The 14,876-nt window shown below is 39.7% G+C and overlaps 1 long non-coding RNA gene across 2 annotated transcripts; it reads left to right on the forward strand.

Moving 5' to 3' along the window:
* The first annotated feature begins 4,963 nt into the window (after positions 1–4,963).
* LOC120558565 lies at positions 4,964–7,020 on the forward strand. 2 transcript variants are annotated; one of them, XR_005639142.1, is made up of 5 exons: positions 4,964–5,030; positions 5,950–6,035; positions 6,315–6,452; positions 6,611–6,778; positions 7,008–7,020. It is a non-coding gene; the product is annotated as an uncharacterized LOC120558565 (long non-coding RNA). The 2 variants fall into 2 exon arrangements; XR_005639143.1 differs by having other exon boundaries at positions 6,318–6,452.
* Positions 7,021–14,876: the final 7,856 nt, after the last annotated feature.

Consider the following 14,876-nt stretch of genomic DNA (forward strand, 5'->3'; position numbering starts at 1 on the left):
TGAGTTTTTTCCGGCTTCCCACCTCTGCAGCCTAATTGCACTACCCCCATTTAAAATGGATGGAAAGGTCTGTGTTTTCATCATCCCGTCTGATGGCCAACACAGTCAGTTTGAACACAGCTCTGGCTGGTTTGCCATCGAGGACTTTGATGGACAGGGGGACAAAGGAGTTGTTAAAGCCCCCAAGCCTTCAGCGGGAGACTCTGAAGAGTCTGCCTGAAGGGAGAAGCTGGTACTCAGGGTCAGGACATGGGGGGGGGCTCTGAAATGATCTTCTGGGCCTGAGGACAGTTTTGCTAAAGTCAGCTGGAGAGTGGGATGCTGTCTGACTCTTTGTGTTCAGTACTTTTCAGATGTAACACTGAATGGAAATTAGCTGACTGTGGTATCATGAATTCCTGATCACAGGTCGATCTATAACAATCAGTCAATCTTAGTCTTTGATAATGTAGGAAAAAAAGCGACCGATTCTACTCTTGCTCAAAAAGCCAGAGTCTTTTAAGAACCACCGGTCACTTCTCAAAGTTTCCCCTTTACTTATTGTAAAGACTGTTATTGTTGACAGCTAAAGTTAACTACAAAGTCGTAGTCTATATCGACTACATTTAATTTCTGGGATGCTCCGGTGCCGCTAGAATTTCCGCCAGATGTCCTTCATTTAGCCCGGATGTCCGTCCCCTTCCTCTGTCTCTGTGTTGGGGTTCTAACCTCCGGTGGATTTGTGAGGACTATGGTTAACTGCTCCTCAGATCTCTGCAGGGTAAATCCAGACAGCTAGCTAGACTATCTGTCCAATCTGAGTTTTCTGTTGCACGACTAAAAAACTACTTTTGAACGTCCACATGTTCCACCAAAACCAGTTCCTTCCTGAGACTATTTAGCAGAGGCACCGTGGCTCTGTCCGGAGCTTAGCCCCACCCACGATGATTGTGATTGGTTTAAAGAAATGCCAAAAAACCAGAGCATGTTATTCTCCCATCCAGGAATGCTGTGTAGACTAGTCAGAACTTCCTCCGCAGCGCTGTGGAGGAAGGTAATGCGAGATATTTGCAATTTGCAATGCTGCATGTACACTCATTAGTGTACAGGGTAAAGTTACACATCTGAGGGGCGTAAGCTACGTAATTGGGCATTAATGATGTGAACGCTAGCACGAAACGGGTGTTCATGTCCCGGAAGACGCTGTTTTAATCTAAACCACCACCTTTTTTCTAATCTTAACTAGTCGTTCTGGTGTCTAAACTTAACTGTTGTGGCTGCGTGATGCTCACCTTGTTGTCGGCTAAACTCAACTGTAAATGCTCTGAAAGGTTCAGGACATCACGGTGTTCAGTCATATCTTCTCGGCTAAATTTAGTTTTTCATGTGTTACGTAGGATATCATACTAATTGGTTTGCTGAAGTTTTTGTACGATATCATTCATGAGAATGCGTTGACAGCTCATGCCATCAACATCCTTGAAAAAGTGATATCGCCTCCCATGTTCTGGAGGTAAAATGACCGTTTTTGTAAAAGGAGTCTGGTGGCTTTGAGGAGAGCAGAGATAACCTGACATAGGTTTCTGCACAGTGATTTGGAAGGCCCATGTTTAGAAACGCAAACAGGAAGCCAAGCAATGTACTGCTGTGTTACACACACCCCTGCATGAGTGTATTATTTGGTAGGTGGCTGAAGGGGTGTGTGTGTGTGTGTGTGTGACTGTGTGTGTGCAGCTCGAGAGATAGAAATTCAAATTCCCTCTCACACCCCTACACACACACGCACAGACGAACACACCCACACACAGACACACACATACACACACATATACACACACACACACACACACACACACAGACACACACACACACAATGTACTGCTGTGGAGTAAAAACAGGTAAACTTGTTGATGTCAGCTTGTTAGATATGAATATGTTCTAGTATCTTCTCTCCTCTGGGACAGGACACTGAAGATCTTTGAGTTGTGGACAGAACAAGACATTTGAGGACGACATCTGGAGCTTTAGGAAACACTGATCCACATTTTAGAGACCAAACTACTCATCCATTTATCCAGAACATAATCACACATGTTCACGGTGAAGATAATCAGTAGTTGCAGCTCTAAGGAACACTACTACATAGTGAGCTACAGCATGATATAAAAACCTTAGAAAAGTAATGGACATGTCCCTGCCTTGACACTTCCTTCTCTACAGGCTGCGGTCACTATTTGTTTTTGAGGTTAGTCCAACAAGACAGTGGGCCACTACCAGGTATTCTCCCTCCATCCTCAAGCTCATTTAAGATGGCTAGCATTTTAATACGTCTTATACGTCTTCAGAGTTTAAGTTAAATGCCAATATGGCTTTTTCATCTACTGTACTCTCTATGGTTTGCAGGTTCACCCAAAAGTGAGTCATTGCACAAACTTTGCCCAACTTGTCTGGGAAAAGGGGGTTACACGGCTTTTTACACTTGAAGCTAAGAAGATACAACACCTTATTTTTACCTCAGTATTACTAGCAGGAGCTGTTTGATACTTATAAGATGTGTTGCATACATTGTGTGTTGTTACATTGTGTTGATGGGTTAGAATTGAAAGACCAAACGTTACATGTCACCACTGATATTGAGGCTAGCTCATCATAATCTGCTGTATAAGAACAAGTCTATCTGTACAAACTCTTAATATACACAACATGTTTAATGATTACAGCAAAGATTAATTCTCAAGAACGCAGCTTCAAGGTCACTGAGAAAGATTCTTTTGGCTCCGCTCTCGAATCTTTGGTTGATTTGCCGGTTTAAAAAAGCAAGTTTGTAAGGACATTTAGCATCCAACAAAGTTGGAAACAATGTCTGTAGTTCCTATAAGATTTTTTTACATGACCTCAGCAAAAAAAAAAAAACGTACACAGAGGTGAGGTAAGTATTAAATTCATAATTTCGAGGTCCGGCTCACCGCCTAAACAGAATGGCATCAAACATGTTTTTGGGAACATGTGCTCTTACCTAACATGCAAATAACTGTTTCCTCTCATTTCCATGAAATCAAATCATCCTGAACTATGAGTGAAATGATCAGCGACCTGTCTGAAGTCCCACAGTGAGGAGGACGGAGAGCAGACAAGATGGACAAACTTCTTCTGCTCATCATGGCTGCATCAGGTGAGTGTTTAATATGTTTTATTAATGTTTATAGTCTTTTATTACACATCTATATATCCTTGTGGCTACAGAACTCTTATCAGAACAATATGATGACACACTTTAGTTAAATTATGATCTTATGTTTAAGTCATGTTTAGTTATACAGCACATTAACACCTGGGCCTCACTTTAAACATGTTCCTCTTGTTACCTTAGAGGACTAAATGTCTCCTTTCTAACAACTGCTTTAAAGATATAGCTGCCTGGGGGGTCTAGTGGTAGGGCGTGCCCCCATGTGTGGTGGCTCGGTCCTTGATACGGAGGTCGTAGGTATGATTCCAGCCAGTGGGGCTATCCTGTGTGTCATTCCCCCCTCCTCTCTCTCCCCTCCATGTCTGGGATGTCACTAGAAGGGCCTAAAGTACCAAGGAAATAATCTTTTAAAAAATACTTTATATTAATATTATAGTTAAATCTTTTAACTGACTTCAGTCCTGATCATAACTACCAATAACTCATTCATATTTAGAATTGTAACCCTTTAAATGCCACTTTATGTACATAAAGTCACTTGTTTAAATTGAAAAAACAAGTGAAAATTAATTATTTTCGGTATTCTATGCTGGGGGAATTAATTTTTCTGTTGTTCAGTCTGGAGTAAGTTAATGATTAGCAACGAAATTAATTTAGATGCATATTTATTTTGTGTGTGTGTGTGTGTGTGTGTGTCTGTCTGTGTGTGTCTGTGTGTGGGTGGGTGGGTGTGTTTGTCTGTGTTCAGACATACACACACACAAACAGACAGACACACACAAATACACACACACACACACACACACAGACAGACACACAAATACACACACACAGATACAAACACACACACACACACACACACACACACACACCACTCTCTGACATCCTCATCAACACACACATCATGTTTAGTAACAGACTGATGCTGCAGCGCTCCAGAATCCAGCAGCAACCCCCCGAGTGGAAACAAGGAGAACTGCAGGTTAACACAGACACACACACACACACACACACACACACACACACACACACACACACACACACACACACACACACACAGACACACAGACACACTCACACACACACACACACACATAGAGAGACATGAGCAGGTTTAACAGGACAATGGTCAATATGGTGGAGAATAGTAACAACTACACTGTAAACCCGAACGTTCAAAGTAATTAAATAGATTAAGTAGTGTATACTCAAAGTTTTAGAACAAGTTCTACTAACTTAATTTTGTCAAGTTGGTGTAACATGTTCTTCCTTTTTGAGTATTGTTAACTAATATTTTTTGATTAAATGGAACTATTTTGTGTATAAGTAAGCATAACTTAAAAACATAACTTAAGTACAATGTAATAGAATTGAGTAATAACATACTAAGAATGATAAAGTCCTGTTATTTCTATTGTTTAAAATAGGGATGATTTAAAAATAAACTGAATTTATATAGCACATGTTAAAATACAATAAAATCTCAAAGTGCTTTACCAAATAAGTAAAATCGATCATAATAAATAAATTGCAATAGCAAATGGTCTGAAATGCATTAGACATTAGTGGAGGACAAAATGTTTTTATTTTATTTATTTTTTGCTTCATCAGTTTAATGTAGCCTATATATTCTTTTTATTTTTATTTAAGCAGCTGCAGGGATAATTTTGTATGGCGAGTTAATCTCTGATTCAACCTGCGAAGCAGAAGGTGGCGCTAATTTGCACACTACACTGATTCCTTACCGCTCTTTGGAAAAACACAGAAGAAGAAAAGTTTGAACAACCGGCAAAGCGGGGAAGCAGCAGACAGTAGGGTTGCAGAAACTACCTACGCAGCAGCAATCAGGCTCACTGGACTTACTGTAAGTTTTGAATGTTAATATTCATTCGCTTTTACTTCTTTTATACATTTTGTATGTGTTTGTCTCAGAGAGCGTAGACCTTCTCCAAGCCCCCGCCCTTCACTGGCTTATCATGGGAGTCTTGTAGGGATTGGCAACTTGTCAGATATAGGTTAGCTGCTAAAGAGCTAGCTAGCCACTTAGCGCGCGACCAATAACGTTACCAGAGACTATTTAGAAGGACTTTGACGTTACACACTCCAGCAGCACAACTAGCGACCTAGCTACCACTAACCGACTCCCTGAAGAATTTGACGACGGATGAATCTAGTAATCACACGCGCCATTTCCCGCTTAAAGGTGGTGTTAGAAAATTAGTTGTTAGTAGAAGCACTAACAGACACCTGGTATGTTAGTAGAAGCACTAACAGACACCTCGTATGCGATAGTTAGTTTTTTGTTGCTGGAAACTTTCAATAGTGCACAAAAGAGCATAAACGCCTCAAACTGAGTTCCTACACTGCAAGTCCGCGCTCTCTGTGTAGCTTCTAGGGACGCTAGTTTTAAATTCTGTGTGAGCAGACTGTCTGAGACACGGAGATTGCTGTTAACAGAACGAGTCAACTGCCCGTGCCTGCCTACTGTTGCCTCGGTTTTAAAACAAACGACCCTGCTGGAGGCAAGCTGCTTTTCATGACAAAGATGAATAAAGTAAAAACCCTTAACAGTAAAGCTTTGGTTTGTAGTAATGGTATTATTGTTGATTAACCATGCACTAAGGTTCAAGTGTGGCTGCTTTTCTTTACAGTAATGTTAATTTTGCTTGATGGCTTTAGTAACTTGACACTTATGGGGATTAAATGAAAAGATCATTAACAGGGAACATTTATAAATGGAAGTATTTATAATTTGACACTCTTTGAATCTTTTAATTGTTCAGTTTCAGATCAGTTTATGCCTTTGCATCTTGCTGTTCCAGTTTCAAGAAGTTAAGGAAGATAACTGGAGATGTGATAACGATACCAGGTAATCCAATGAATGTGAATTCTTCTATCACCCCCTCCCCCGCCCTCTAAATACCAATAACTTGAATTGTTGTTTTTTTCTCAGACAAGGTTTTAGTGTGGTAACCCCAAATCATACGCACTCCCACATACACACATCATTGTTTTTTCTACTTGCCTGTTTGATCAAAATAAAGTGTTTTGCTGTATTTAAGTCAACAAATAATGAATGTGTTCTGTTCACGAATACTACTAATCATATTTTACTTAACTTTGTATTTGCTTGCAAAAATTGTTGAAGAAGACTGAGAAGAAACTGACCCTCATTAGAAAGATGATGGAGACCACATTTCCCCTACGCCGACAGACCATAGTGATGTCCTGCCCACCAGTGAACGACCTCATGGACCTCTGGCCTGCTCTTAAAATGGAGTCTGAGGTAATATGGATCAGCTCTCTCTTTTAAAGTGAAAATTGTGATTCTTACTCATTTGGCTGATATTTTTGCTTTATGAATGTGTGCAAGATTCTTCAAATTGAACTGTTTTTTAATAAGTGTTGTTGCTGTATTCTCCTCTGGCTGTTATTTCTATGTAGTTGTATGCAGAGTTCCAGCGGATTACAAATCAGAACCTGCCCAACACGTGCTATGCTGAGCTTGACCGCTATCTTCCTCGACTGATGACCTTATTCAGACGGAAGGCATCAAAAACTGGGAAGACAGCAGATGCTCTGGCTGAAATTTTAAAAATCCATGATGAACAGGTAAATAGATTTTTACACATTTCATAGGTTGAACCAGTAGAACATTGAACAGGTTCAATGATTGAAATGAGCTTTTTGACTTTTGCAATTAGTCCACTTTGTTTGCCATTTGTCTGATTGCATTAAAGATGTTAACAGGTTATTTGTGGACATATGTTCTGTTTGGACTGTTTAAAATCAGCTTTATGTAAACTCTTCAGTATATGCAATTCTGTTTTTATCTGAATAGGAAATCCATGACACATACACCAAAGCGCACTACTGTTCTCCACGTCCTTCCTGTGTATCTGCGTGAGGACGTCTCTGGATGTTTAAGAACCTGCACAGTGAGTCTCCTTAAGTCACTAACAGATTCTGCTGTGTATTATCTAACCCGTAAATACTAACATTTTATTCAATGTTCAGTAAAACATTTTCTTGTAAATGTCCTTGGTTTCAGTCAGCACTTAGATTCTCTGGTATTTTGGCTGATTCATGTGTGCAGAACATGGATCTTATGTTTTCAACCCTTACAATGAGACCCAGGTCTCTTTTGTAAAAGTGGTATTGGATTTCAATGGGACTTGGTTAAGGAAAGACAAATTACGTCATCTGTTCTGTTCCATGTGTTAGTTTGTGATTAGTATCTCTTTTTTTTCATTCAGGATGAGTCTGATGAGCCAGAGCTTGATGTGTGTTGCAGTGGGCCTCATTACTTTCATCGGTGACCATGACGCAAGTCCAGTTCACTACCACCCTGTGAGAATCACTGTCGTCATTGAAAGTGATGCCGGTGGTCAGCCTTCCCAGACTTGGCGATGCCTTCCTGGTAATCTGTGGAGTGATCTATGCACTACACCTCAGCTATCCCAAAGCACTGACAAACACTTTTGAATTCACTCTAAAGATTTAACTTGATCTAGAAAGTGGTAAACTATCCCCGAGGTTGCAGACCCTCAAGAATGAATTAATGATGTAGAAACTCATCTGAAAAAAAGGCTGCAGGGTAAAGCATTATAAAAGGCTAGTTCAAAGTTATCTCCTTTTGTCTAAATAATGCCTCAAAAAGTTACTGCACTACTGCAGGTGTTCAGCCAATAGGCCCAAACTACTCAATATGACTTTGTTCTTATTAATATAATGCAAAAGTAACGCTAATGTTTTGTATGTTTTAATGTTTTTCTTAACCATTGTGGGCTGCGCAGTGACTCACATTTCCCTGTGCATTTGATATGGTTTGTAAAAACATTTACATTTTAGAGTTTTAAGTGAAAATGTTCTTAAACTCTATAGAATATTTGAAATTTCATCCAAATTGCTGCCCTGTCGCCTTACTCAGGAATTAGCAAGGAAGCCAAAAGCAGTGTTTTTTCTTTTTATAGCTGTAACGAACGATAACTTCATTTTGGTATTATTGTTTTTGATTACTCCGATTATTTTCCTGACTATCTGATTAGTTGTCTGGTCAATATCAGAAATGTGTGATAAATATTTATTTCCTAGGGCCTTAAAGAAACATGCCTACCTATTTTCCGGACTATAAGTCGCTCCGAGTATAAGTCGCATCAGTCAAAAAATGTCATGAAGAGGAAAAACGTATATAAATCGCACCGGACTATAAGTCTTGTATTTAGAAATGTATTTCACAAAATCCAAAACTACACAATAGCACCCAGAACAACAGGCTGAATACGGTAGGTGTCCGTTATGTTAACGTAACACATTAACAGTTATTAAACTATACAATAGCACACAGAACAACTACCAGGGCGTAGCGACGTAGCGGCTAACTGCACCGTTGACAAGCCTCTCCCCAGCAGCACGTTGTTCAAGCACCCATGTGTGACTCGTTCCTCCAGCTCTGGCCATCTTGCTTTCAGCCCGCGATTAGCCGATTAGCTTTCTTTGTTTTCTTCATTGCATAAGAGTCACCTTTTCGCCAGTCCCTCACAAGTTTCTCCCTTGTTTCAAACTTTCTTTCGCTTTGATTACCGTTGCGGGATGCATATTTTACTACCTGCAGTTTATCTCTTTTCTCTTTCTCAGTTGTCTTTAGGAGCAGCATTCTAGTTGTCACAAGCATAGAGCCCTCTTGCGGCTGTAGATGGTAATGTGTTCAGTATGAATTAACATTTAAAAACATGTTAAATTATATATATTTTGATATACAAGTTGCACAAGTCACAGGACCAGCCAAAGTAGGAAAAAAAAGTGCGACTTATAGTCCGGAAAATACGGTACTTATTGGGATTTATTCACAGTATCCCCCAGAGTTAGATAAGTCCATACATACGCTTCTCATCTCTGTGCGTGTCGTATCTCTGTCTGACGCACCCATGCCTAGCTTAGCACAGATCCTGGAGGTATCTGGCTCCATCTATGCTCCTAATAAGTGACAAAATAACGCCAACATTTTTCCTATTTACATGTTGTGATTTGTACAACATGTGCTAAGCTAGGCTAGCAGTGGGTGCGCCAGACAGAGTTACAACACACACTGAGATGAGAAGGGTATTTATGGACTTCTCTAACTCTGGAGGATACGGTGAATAAGACAAAGTCCCATTAAGTCGGCGTGTTCGTTTAAGTGACCAGGAACACATTTGGAAGGATAGGATCAGAGAATTTTGAGTTTTTCTTCTTAAAAATCTCTCAAATTTATTTATTTATTTAATATATATATATATATAAGTATATTTTAAAATTATTTTTTATTTTAATTTATAAATGTTTTTCTATTTCATTTTAACATGTAACTGTTCAAAAGCAGACGTTCACGACTTTAAGATATATTAAGTTAGTTAAACTTAATGTAAGTGAGGCATCGGTTGCCTAAAAATTTTTAAGTTTTGAATCAAACAAACTCAACATATTTGACTAATGTGTACTTAAAACAATGACAAAACAAACTAATAAACATTGAGTTTTATTAACATAAAAATTGTGTGGTTGTGTACTTATTTTTTAAGTTCTGTGAACTTATTCCTGTGGTTTGAAAACTCAAAACTGTAAGTCATAATAACTGAAAATAATTGAGTTCCCCTTAACAGAAAACTAAGTCATATTAACTGCAAATATTTGAGTTGAGCTAAATGAGCACTTTTAATTTAATTGTTATCAAAAGGTACAAGTAGCAATTAAACCAACCTTTTAAGTTCGGAAAATTTTGACTTTTAAGTTAATCAACTTAAAAAAGTGAGGCAACTGATTGCCTCACTTTTTTGAGTTCTGTTAACTTATTCGGTTTTACAGTGTATTAATGTGAAGCCTGGACCCTCGATAGAAAGACTGATCAGATAGAAAGATTTATTCTCCAACCACGGTGGGATAACTATGTCTCCTTATGACCTGTCTCTCTTAGTTACCTGTTATAGTTACGCTGTTATAGTCCTAGACTGCCCGGGGGACTTCCTTCCTTTGACACACTGAGCTGCTCTCTCTTCTCCTCTATTACTGTTTCTATTACTGTTACTATTACTATTACTATTTGTGTGCAGCCCGTCCCAGAAATGCTTGTTACTAATCCTAGCTTCTGGGGAGTTTACTCCCGAGGTCCTTATGCTTTTTTCCCCAGCGTATTTCCTTGGAGAACGTTGGCACCAAGATCCTGGTTGCAGCTGTCGCCGTGGTCCTGCTGCACTCCCTGCTGAGCTCAGCGATGCCCTGCAATGTCATGCTGCGTCCTGCTGAACCCTGCAGCTTCCGCTACATCCAGTCACTGTTCCATTATTAATGTGACTACTATCACCACTGTTCATCACACCCCCAACCGGCTCGTCAGACACCGCCTACCAAGAGCCTGGGTCTGTCCGAGGTTTCTTCCCAAGAGGGAGTTTTTCCTCGCCACTGTCACACAGCTTGCTCTTGAGGGAATTACTGGAATTGTTGGAATTGTTGGGGCTTTGTAAAATATAGAGTGTGGTCTAGACCTACTCTATCTGTAAAGTGTCTCGAGATAACTTATGTTATGATTTGATACTATAAATAAAATTGAATTGAATTGAATTATAATGGGTCTCAATGGGACATATTGGTCCTCTAAGTGTCCCTGTGTTATAATGGGTCTCAATGGGACATGTTGGTCCTCTAAGTGTCCCTGTGTTATAATGGGTTTCAATGGGACATACTGGTCCTCTAAGTGTCCCTGTGTTATAATGGGTCTCAATGGGACATACTGGTCCTCTAAGTGTCCCTGTGTTATAATGGGTTTCAATGGGACATATTGGTCCTCTAAGTGTCCCTGTGTTATAATGGGTTTCAATGGGACATATTGGTCCTCTAAGTGTCCCTGTGTTATAATGGGTTTCAATGGGACATATTGGTCCTCTAAGTGTCCCTGTGTTATAATGGGTCTCAATGGGACATACTGGTCCTCTAAGTGTCCCTGTGTTATAATGGGTTTCAATGGGACATACTGGTCCTCTAAGTGTCCCTGTGTTATAATGGGTTTCAATGGGACATATTGGTCCTCCTAAGTGTCCCTGTGTTATAATGGGTTTCAATGGGACATGTTGGTCCTCTAAGTGTCCCTGTGTTATAATGGGTTTCAATGGGACATATTGGTCCTCCTAGTGTCTCTGTGTTATAATGGGTTTCAATGGGACATACTGGTCCTCTAAGTGTCCCGTGTTATAATGGGTTTCAATGGGACATACTGGTCCTCTAAGTGTCCCTGTGTTATAATGGGTTTCAATGGGACATATTGGTCCTCTAAGTGTCCCTGTGTTATAATGGGTTTCAATGGGACATGTTGGTCCTCTAAGTGTCCCTGTGTTATAATGGGTTTCAATGGGACATGTTGGTCCTCTAAGTGTCCCTGTGTTATAATGGGTTTCAATGGGACATATTGGTCCTCTAAGTGTCCCTGTGTTATAATGGGTTTCAATGGGACATATTGGTCCTCTAAGTGTCCCTGTGTTATAATGGGTTTCAATGGGACATACTGGTCCTCTAAGTGTCCCTGTGTTATAATGGGTTTCAATGGGACATATTGGTCCATAAGTGTCCCTGTCAGTATTTTGATTAAACTGTTTATTTTTGACTTTTTATAGAATCTGAGCTTGAACTTCAAAACTTCAAGTAAAAACTCACATCCTGACCAGAAATCATGTTATCAGCATTAACACAGACAACATTATTAAATAAATAACAATGAAAAGGACAAACATGTCTCTAGTGAGGTACAAGGGTTGAAACAACAGAAGTTGAGCCAAAGTGATGTCCAGTTGAGTCAGATGGTTTAAGATCTGCCTCAATACAGATAAACATTACAGAGATAATAATATAACATGTAATATAGAACAGCTGACATGATCAACCAAAGTCAGGTATAGAAATATGAAGTTTAGAGGAACATGATTACTTCAGTTTGGTTTCCATTTAATTGATCTGTTGGAGCCATTTATGCTATGTCATGTTATTTCATATTTTGTTGTTAACAATGGATTATTATGATATTGCCTGTTCTGTCTGTCATGGGTGATTTGTGATTAGCGTACGGATATGGTGTCTCAGCTCCGCCTATTTTGTCTGATCCCCTGTACAGGTGGTAGTGTGGAAGTGATTTGTAATGAGGTGGCGGGAGTAGAAGGGACACCGTTTTTGACCTGGGTCGTGACTATGATATGTAACAGAAAGAATTTTTGAACATAATAAACATTTAAGTTGTTTACAAGTCTTCTGCTGCGTGTCCCAGACAATCTCTCCTCCTGACATAGTGGCTCGGATGCCACAACACCATCCAACATCTGATATCATTTAGATAATCTGAAAGCGGGGGGGGGAAGAAAAAAAAAAAAAAATATATTTTTATTTTAAAAAAAAAAAAAAAAAAAAAAAAAAAAAAAAAAAAAAAAAAAAAAAAAAAAAAAAAAAAAAAAAAAAAAAAAAAAAAAAAAAAATATATGTGGGGGGGGGCGTGGGGGGGGGGGGGGGGGGTTTAACAAGGGGGGGGACTTAGTATTTTTTTTTTTATGACAAAAAGAACTTTACTGAAGCCCAAAGATACTGCAGAGAGAAACACACAGACCTGGTCACTGTAGACAGCATGGAGGTTATGAATAACCTGACCAACACGGCAGATTTAAGACAACATGTTCTACTCCAACAACAGCTACGTGAGTTCACTTTCTCTCTTTCATCTCAAAGTCTTTCTGACAGCAGGTTTGAAACCCTCCATAGGAACTAATAACTAAATGTAGAGCAGTAAGAAGTAGAATATTTATCTTTGAAATGTAGTAGAAGTCTAAAGTATTTTGAGTTTAACCTTCAGCAGACAGTGTTTCCCTGTTGAGCTGCAGCAGAGGGATGAAACAAAAGAAGATTATGTGTTAGAAAGAGTAACAAGACATTGAAACATAGATACAACTAATGCAGCAAAACAAATCTAAAACATCCCAAAACAGTATTTACAACAAGAGAGATCTATGTTCTCGAGAAGCTAACTGAAAATCAGTTTGAGTGATCAGAAACTATCTCTGGTAATGAGTTATTAAAGGAGGGTAACAGAATGAAGGAGTCGTAGAGGATCAGACTGATAGTATCAAGACTGGAGATGGAAAGATTAGGTAAACATCTGGTCTTCAACAAAAAGCTAGAGCAGAGTCTAATTCTTTATATCACAATCAAATATTGCTTTCAGAGAGCCTGGATAGGACTGTCCCGTGGCAGCTGGAGGTGGTCTCTGTCAAACACAAGTTTCTACAAACCCGGGGAGACGGAGTTCAGACGATGGTACCCTGGACGACCAAACACTGGAGACAGTGGAAACGTCTGTGCAGTGATGTATTCTGATGGACTCTGGCACGACTATGATTGTAGTGACAACAGGATATATCCAGTCTGTGCAGATGTCAGAGGTGACAATATTAATTAGTGAAGTTTGCTTTCACTCTTTCTCTTTGCGTCTTTGTTTTCATTATTCGGGCCGGGCTGCATTGGGATAGAGATCACTTGTCGCGGGAGCGGAAAAAAAAACACTGCAGGATCGGTATGTAGCCTGGAACCCCCCCAAACCAGCAGACACCATAGATATACATATATACTGACTGAGTTTATACTGTATATCTATCAGCAGACATCATAGATATACATATATACTGACTGAGTTTATACTGTATATCTATCAGCAGACATCATAGATATACATATATACTGACTGAGTTTATACTGTATATCTATCAGCAGACATCATAGATATACATATATACTGACTGAGTTTATACTGTATATCTATGAGCAGACACCAGCAGCATGTCTGAGGCTCCCAGGACGGGGCTCCGTCCACCATCTGCCCGCCCCCCCTCATCCTCTGCTCCTTCCTCCCCCTCTCACAGCAGCAAGCACTTGCCTTCTCTCCCTGCATCTTCTCCCTATTAGCCTATAAAATGACGTGTTTTCTCATGCGGGACGGGAGAAGATACAAAATCAATAAATTCCTAGAGTTTTGCAGGTGCAGGCGGGAGTGTAAGACACACGTTGCGGGTGGTAATGGTCAGAAATTTGGTAGGAGCGGGCGGGAGCGGGATGAAGAAAACAGTCCCGCAGGGCTCTACTCTGTAGTATCAGTCAGTCTGACTAAAAGCAGCTTTCACACAGGTTAGTGCCGTTCAAAGAGCTTTCCAGCTGACTGAGCAGCAGATAATAAGACGGCAGGAATGAGAGCAGGAAAACAGCTCAGTGGGTCATCAGCATCACCACCAGAGGAAGACAGATTAGAAACATATTATAGAGATTGGACTTGTGCATGTTCACCTGCACACATCTTATAATATAAACAGAACATATGTGTTTAATTAACCTGACAAAATATTTCATATGCAGAAAAACAATATAATCTTGTTTTTTAGATTGTTTCGTAGATTTAAGGACATTTCTTATTAATGTGAAGAGACTGTTGGTAAATAAAGTTATTCATCAGTTAGTTCAGTGATGTGGTTCTTTATATCTCAGTGGATTTATTATATGTAGATATTATAAAGACATGAATCACAGATGTGGATGGATGGGAGGTTGTATGTTATGCTGCCTCTACACTTCTCTGTGCTCCATTTTCAGGGACAAATGTGACTTTTGTCTCCATCAACACTGGGATGACATGGACTGAAGCCCAGAGCTACTG

This window comes from Perca fluviatilis, chromosome 5, assembly GCF_010015445.1.
Source record: "Perca fluviatilis chromosome 5, GENO_Pfluv_1.0, whole genome shotgun sequence".
Lineage (NCBI taxonomy): Eukaryota > Metazoa > Chordata > Actinopteri > Perciformes > Percidae > Perca > Perca fluviatilis.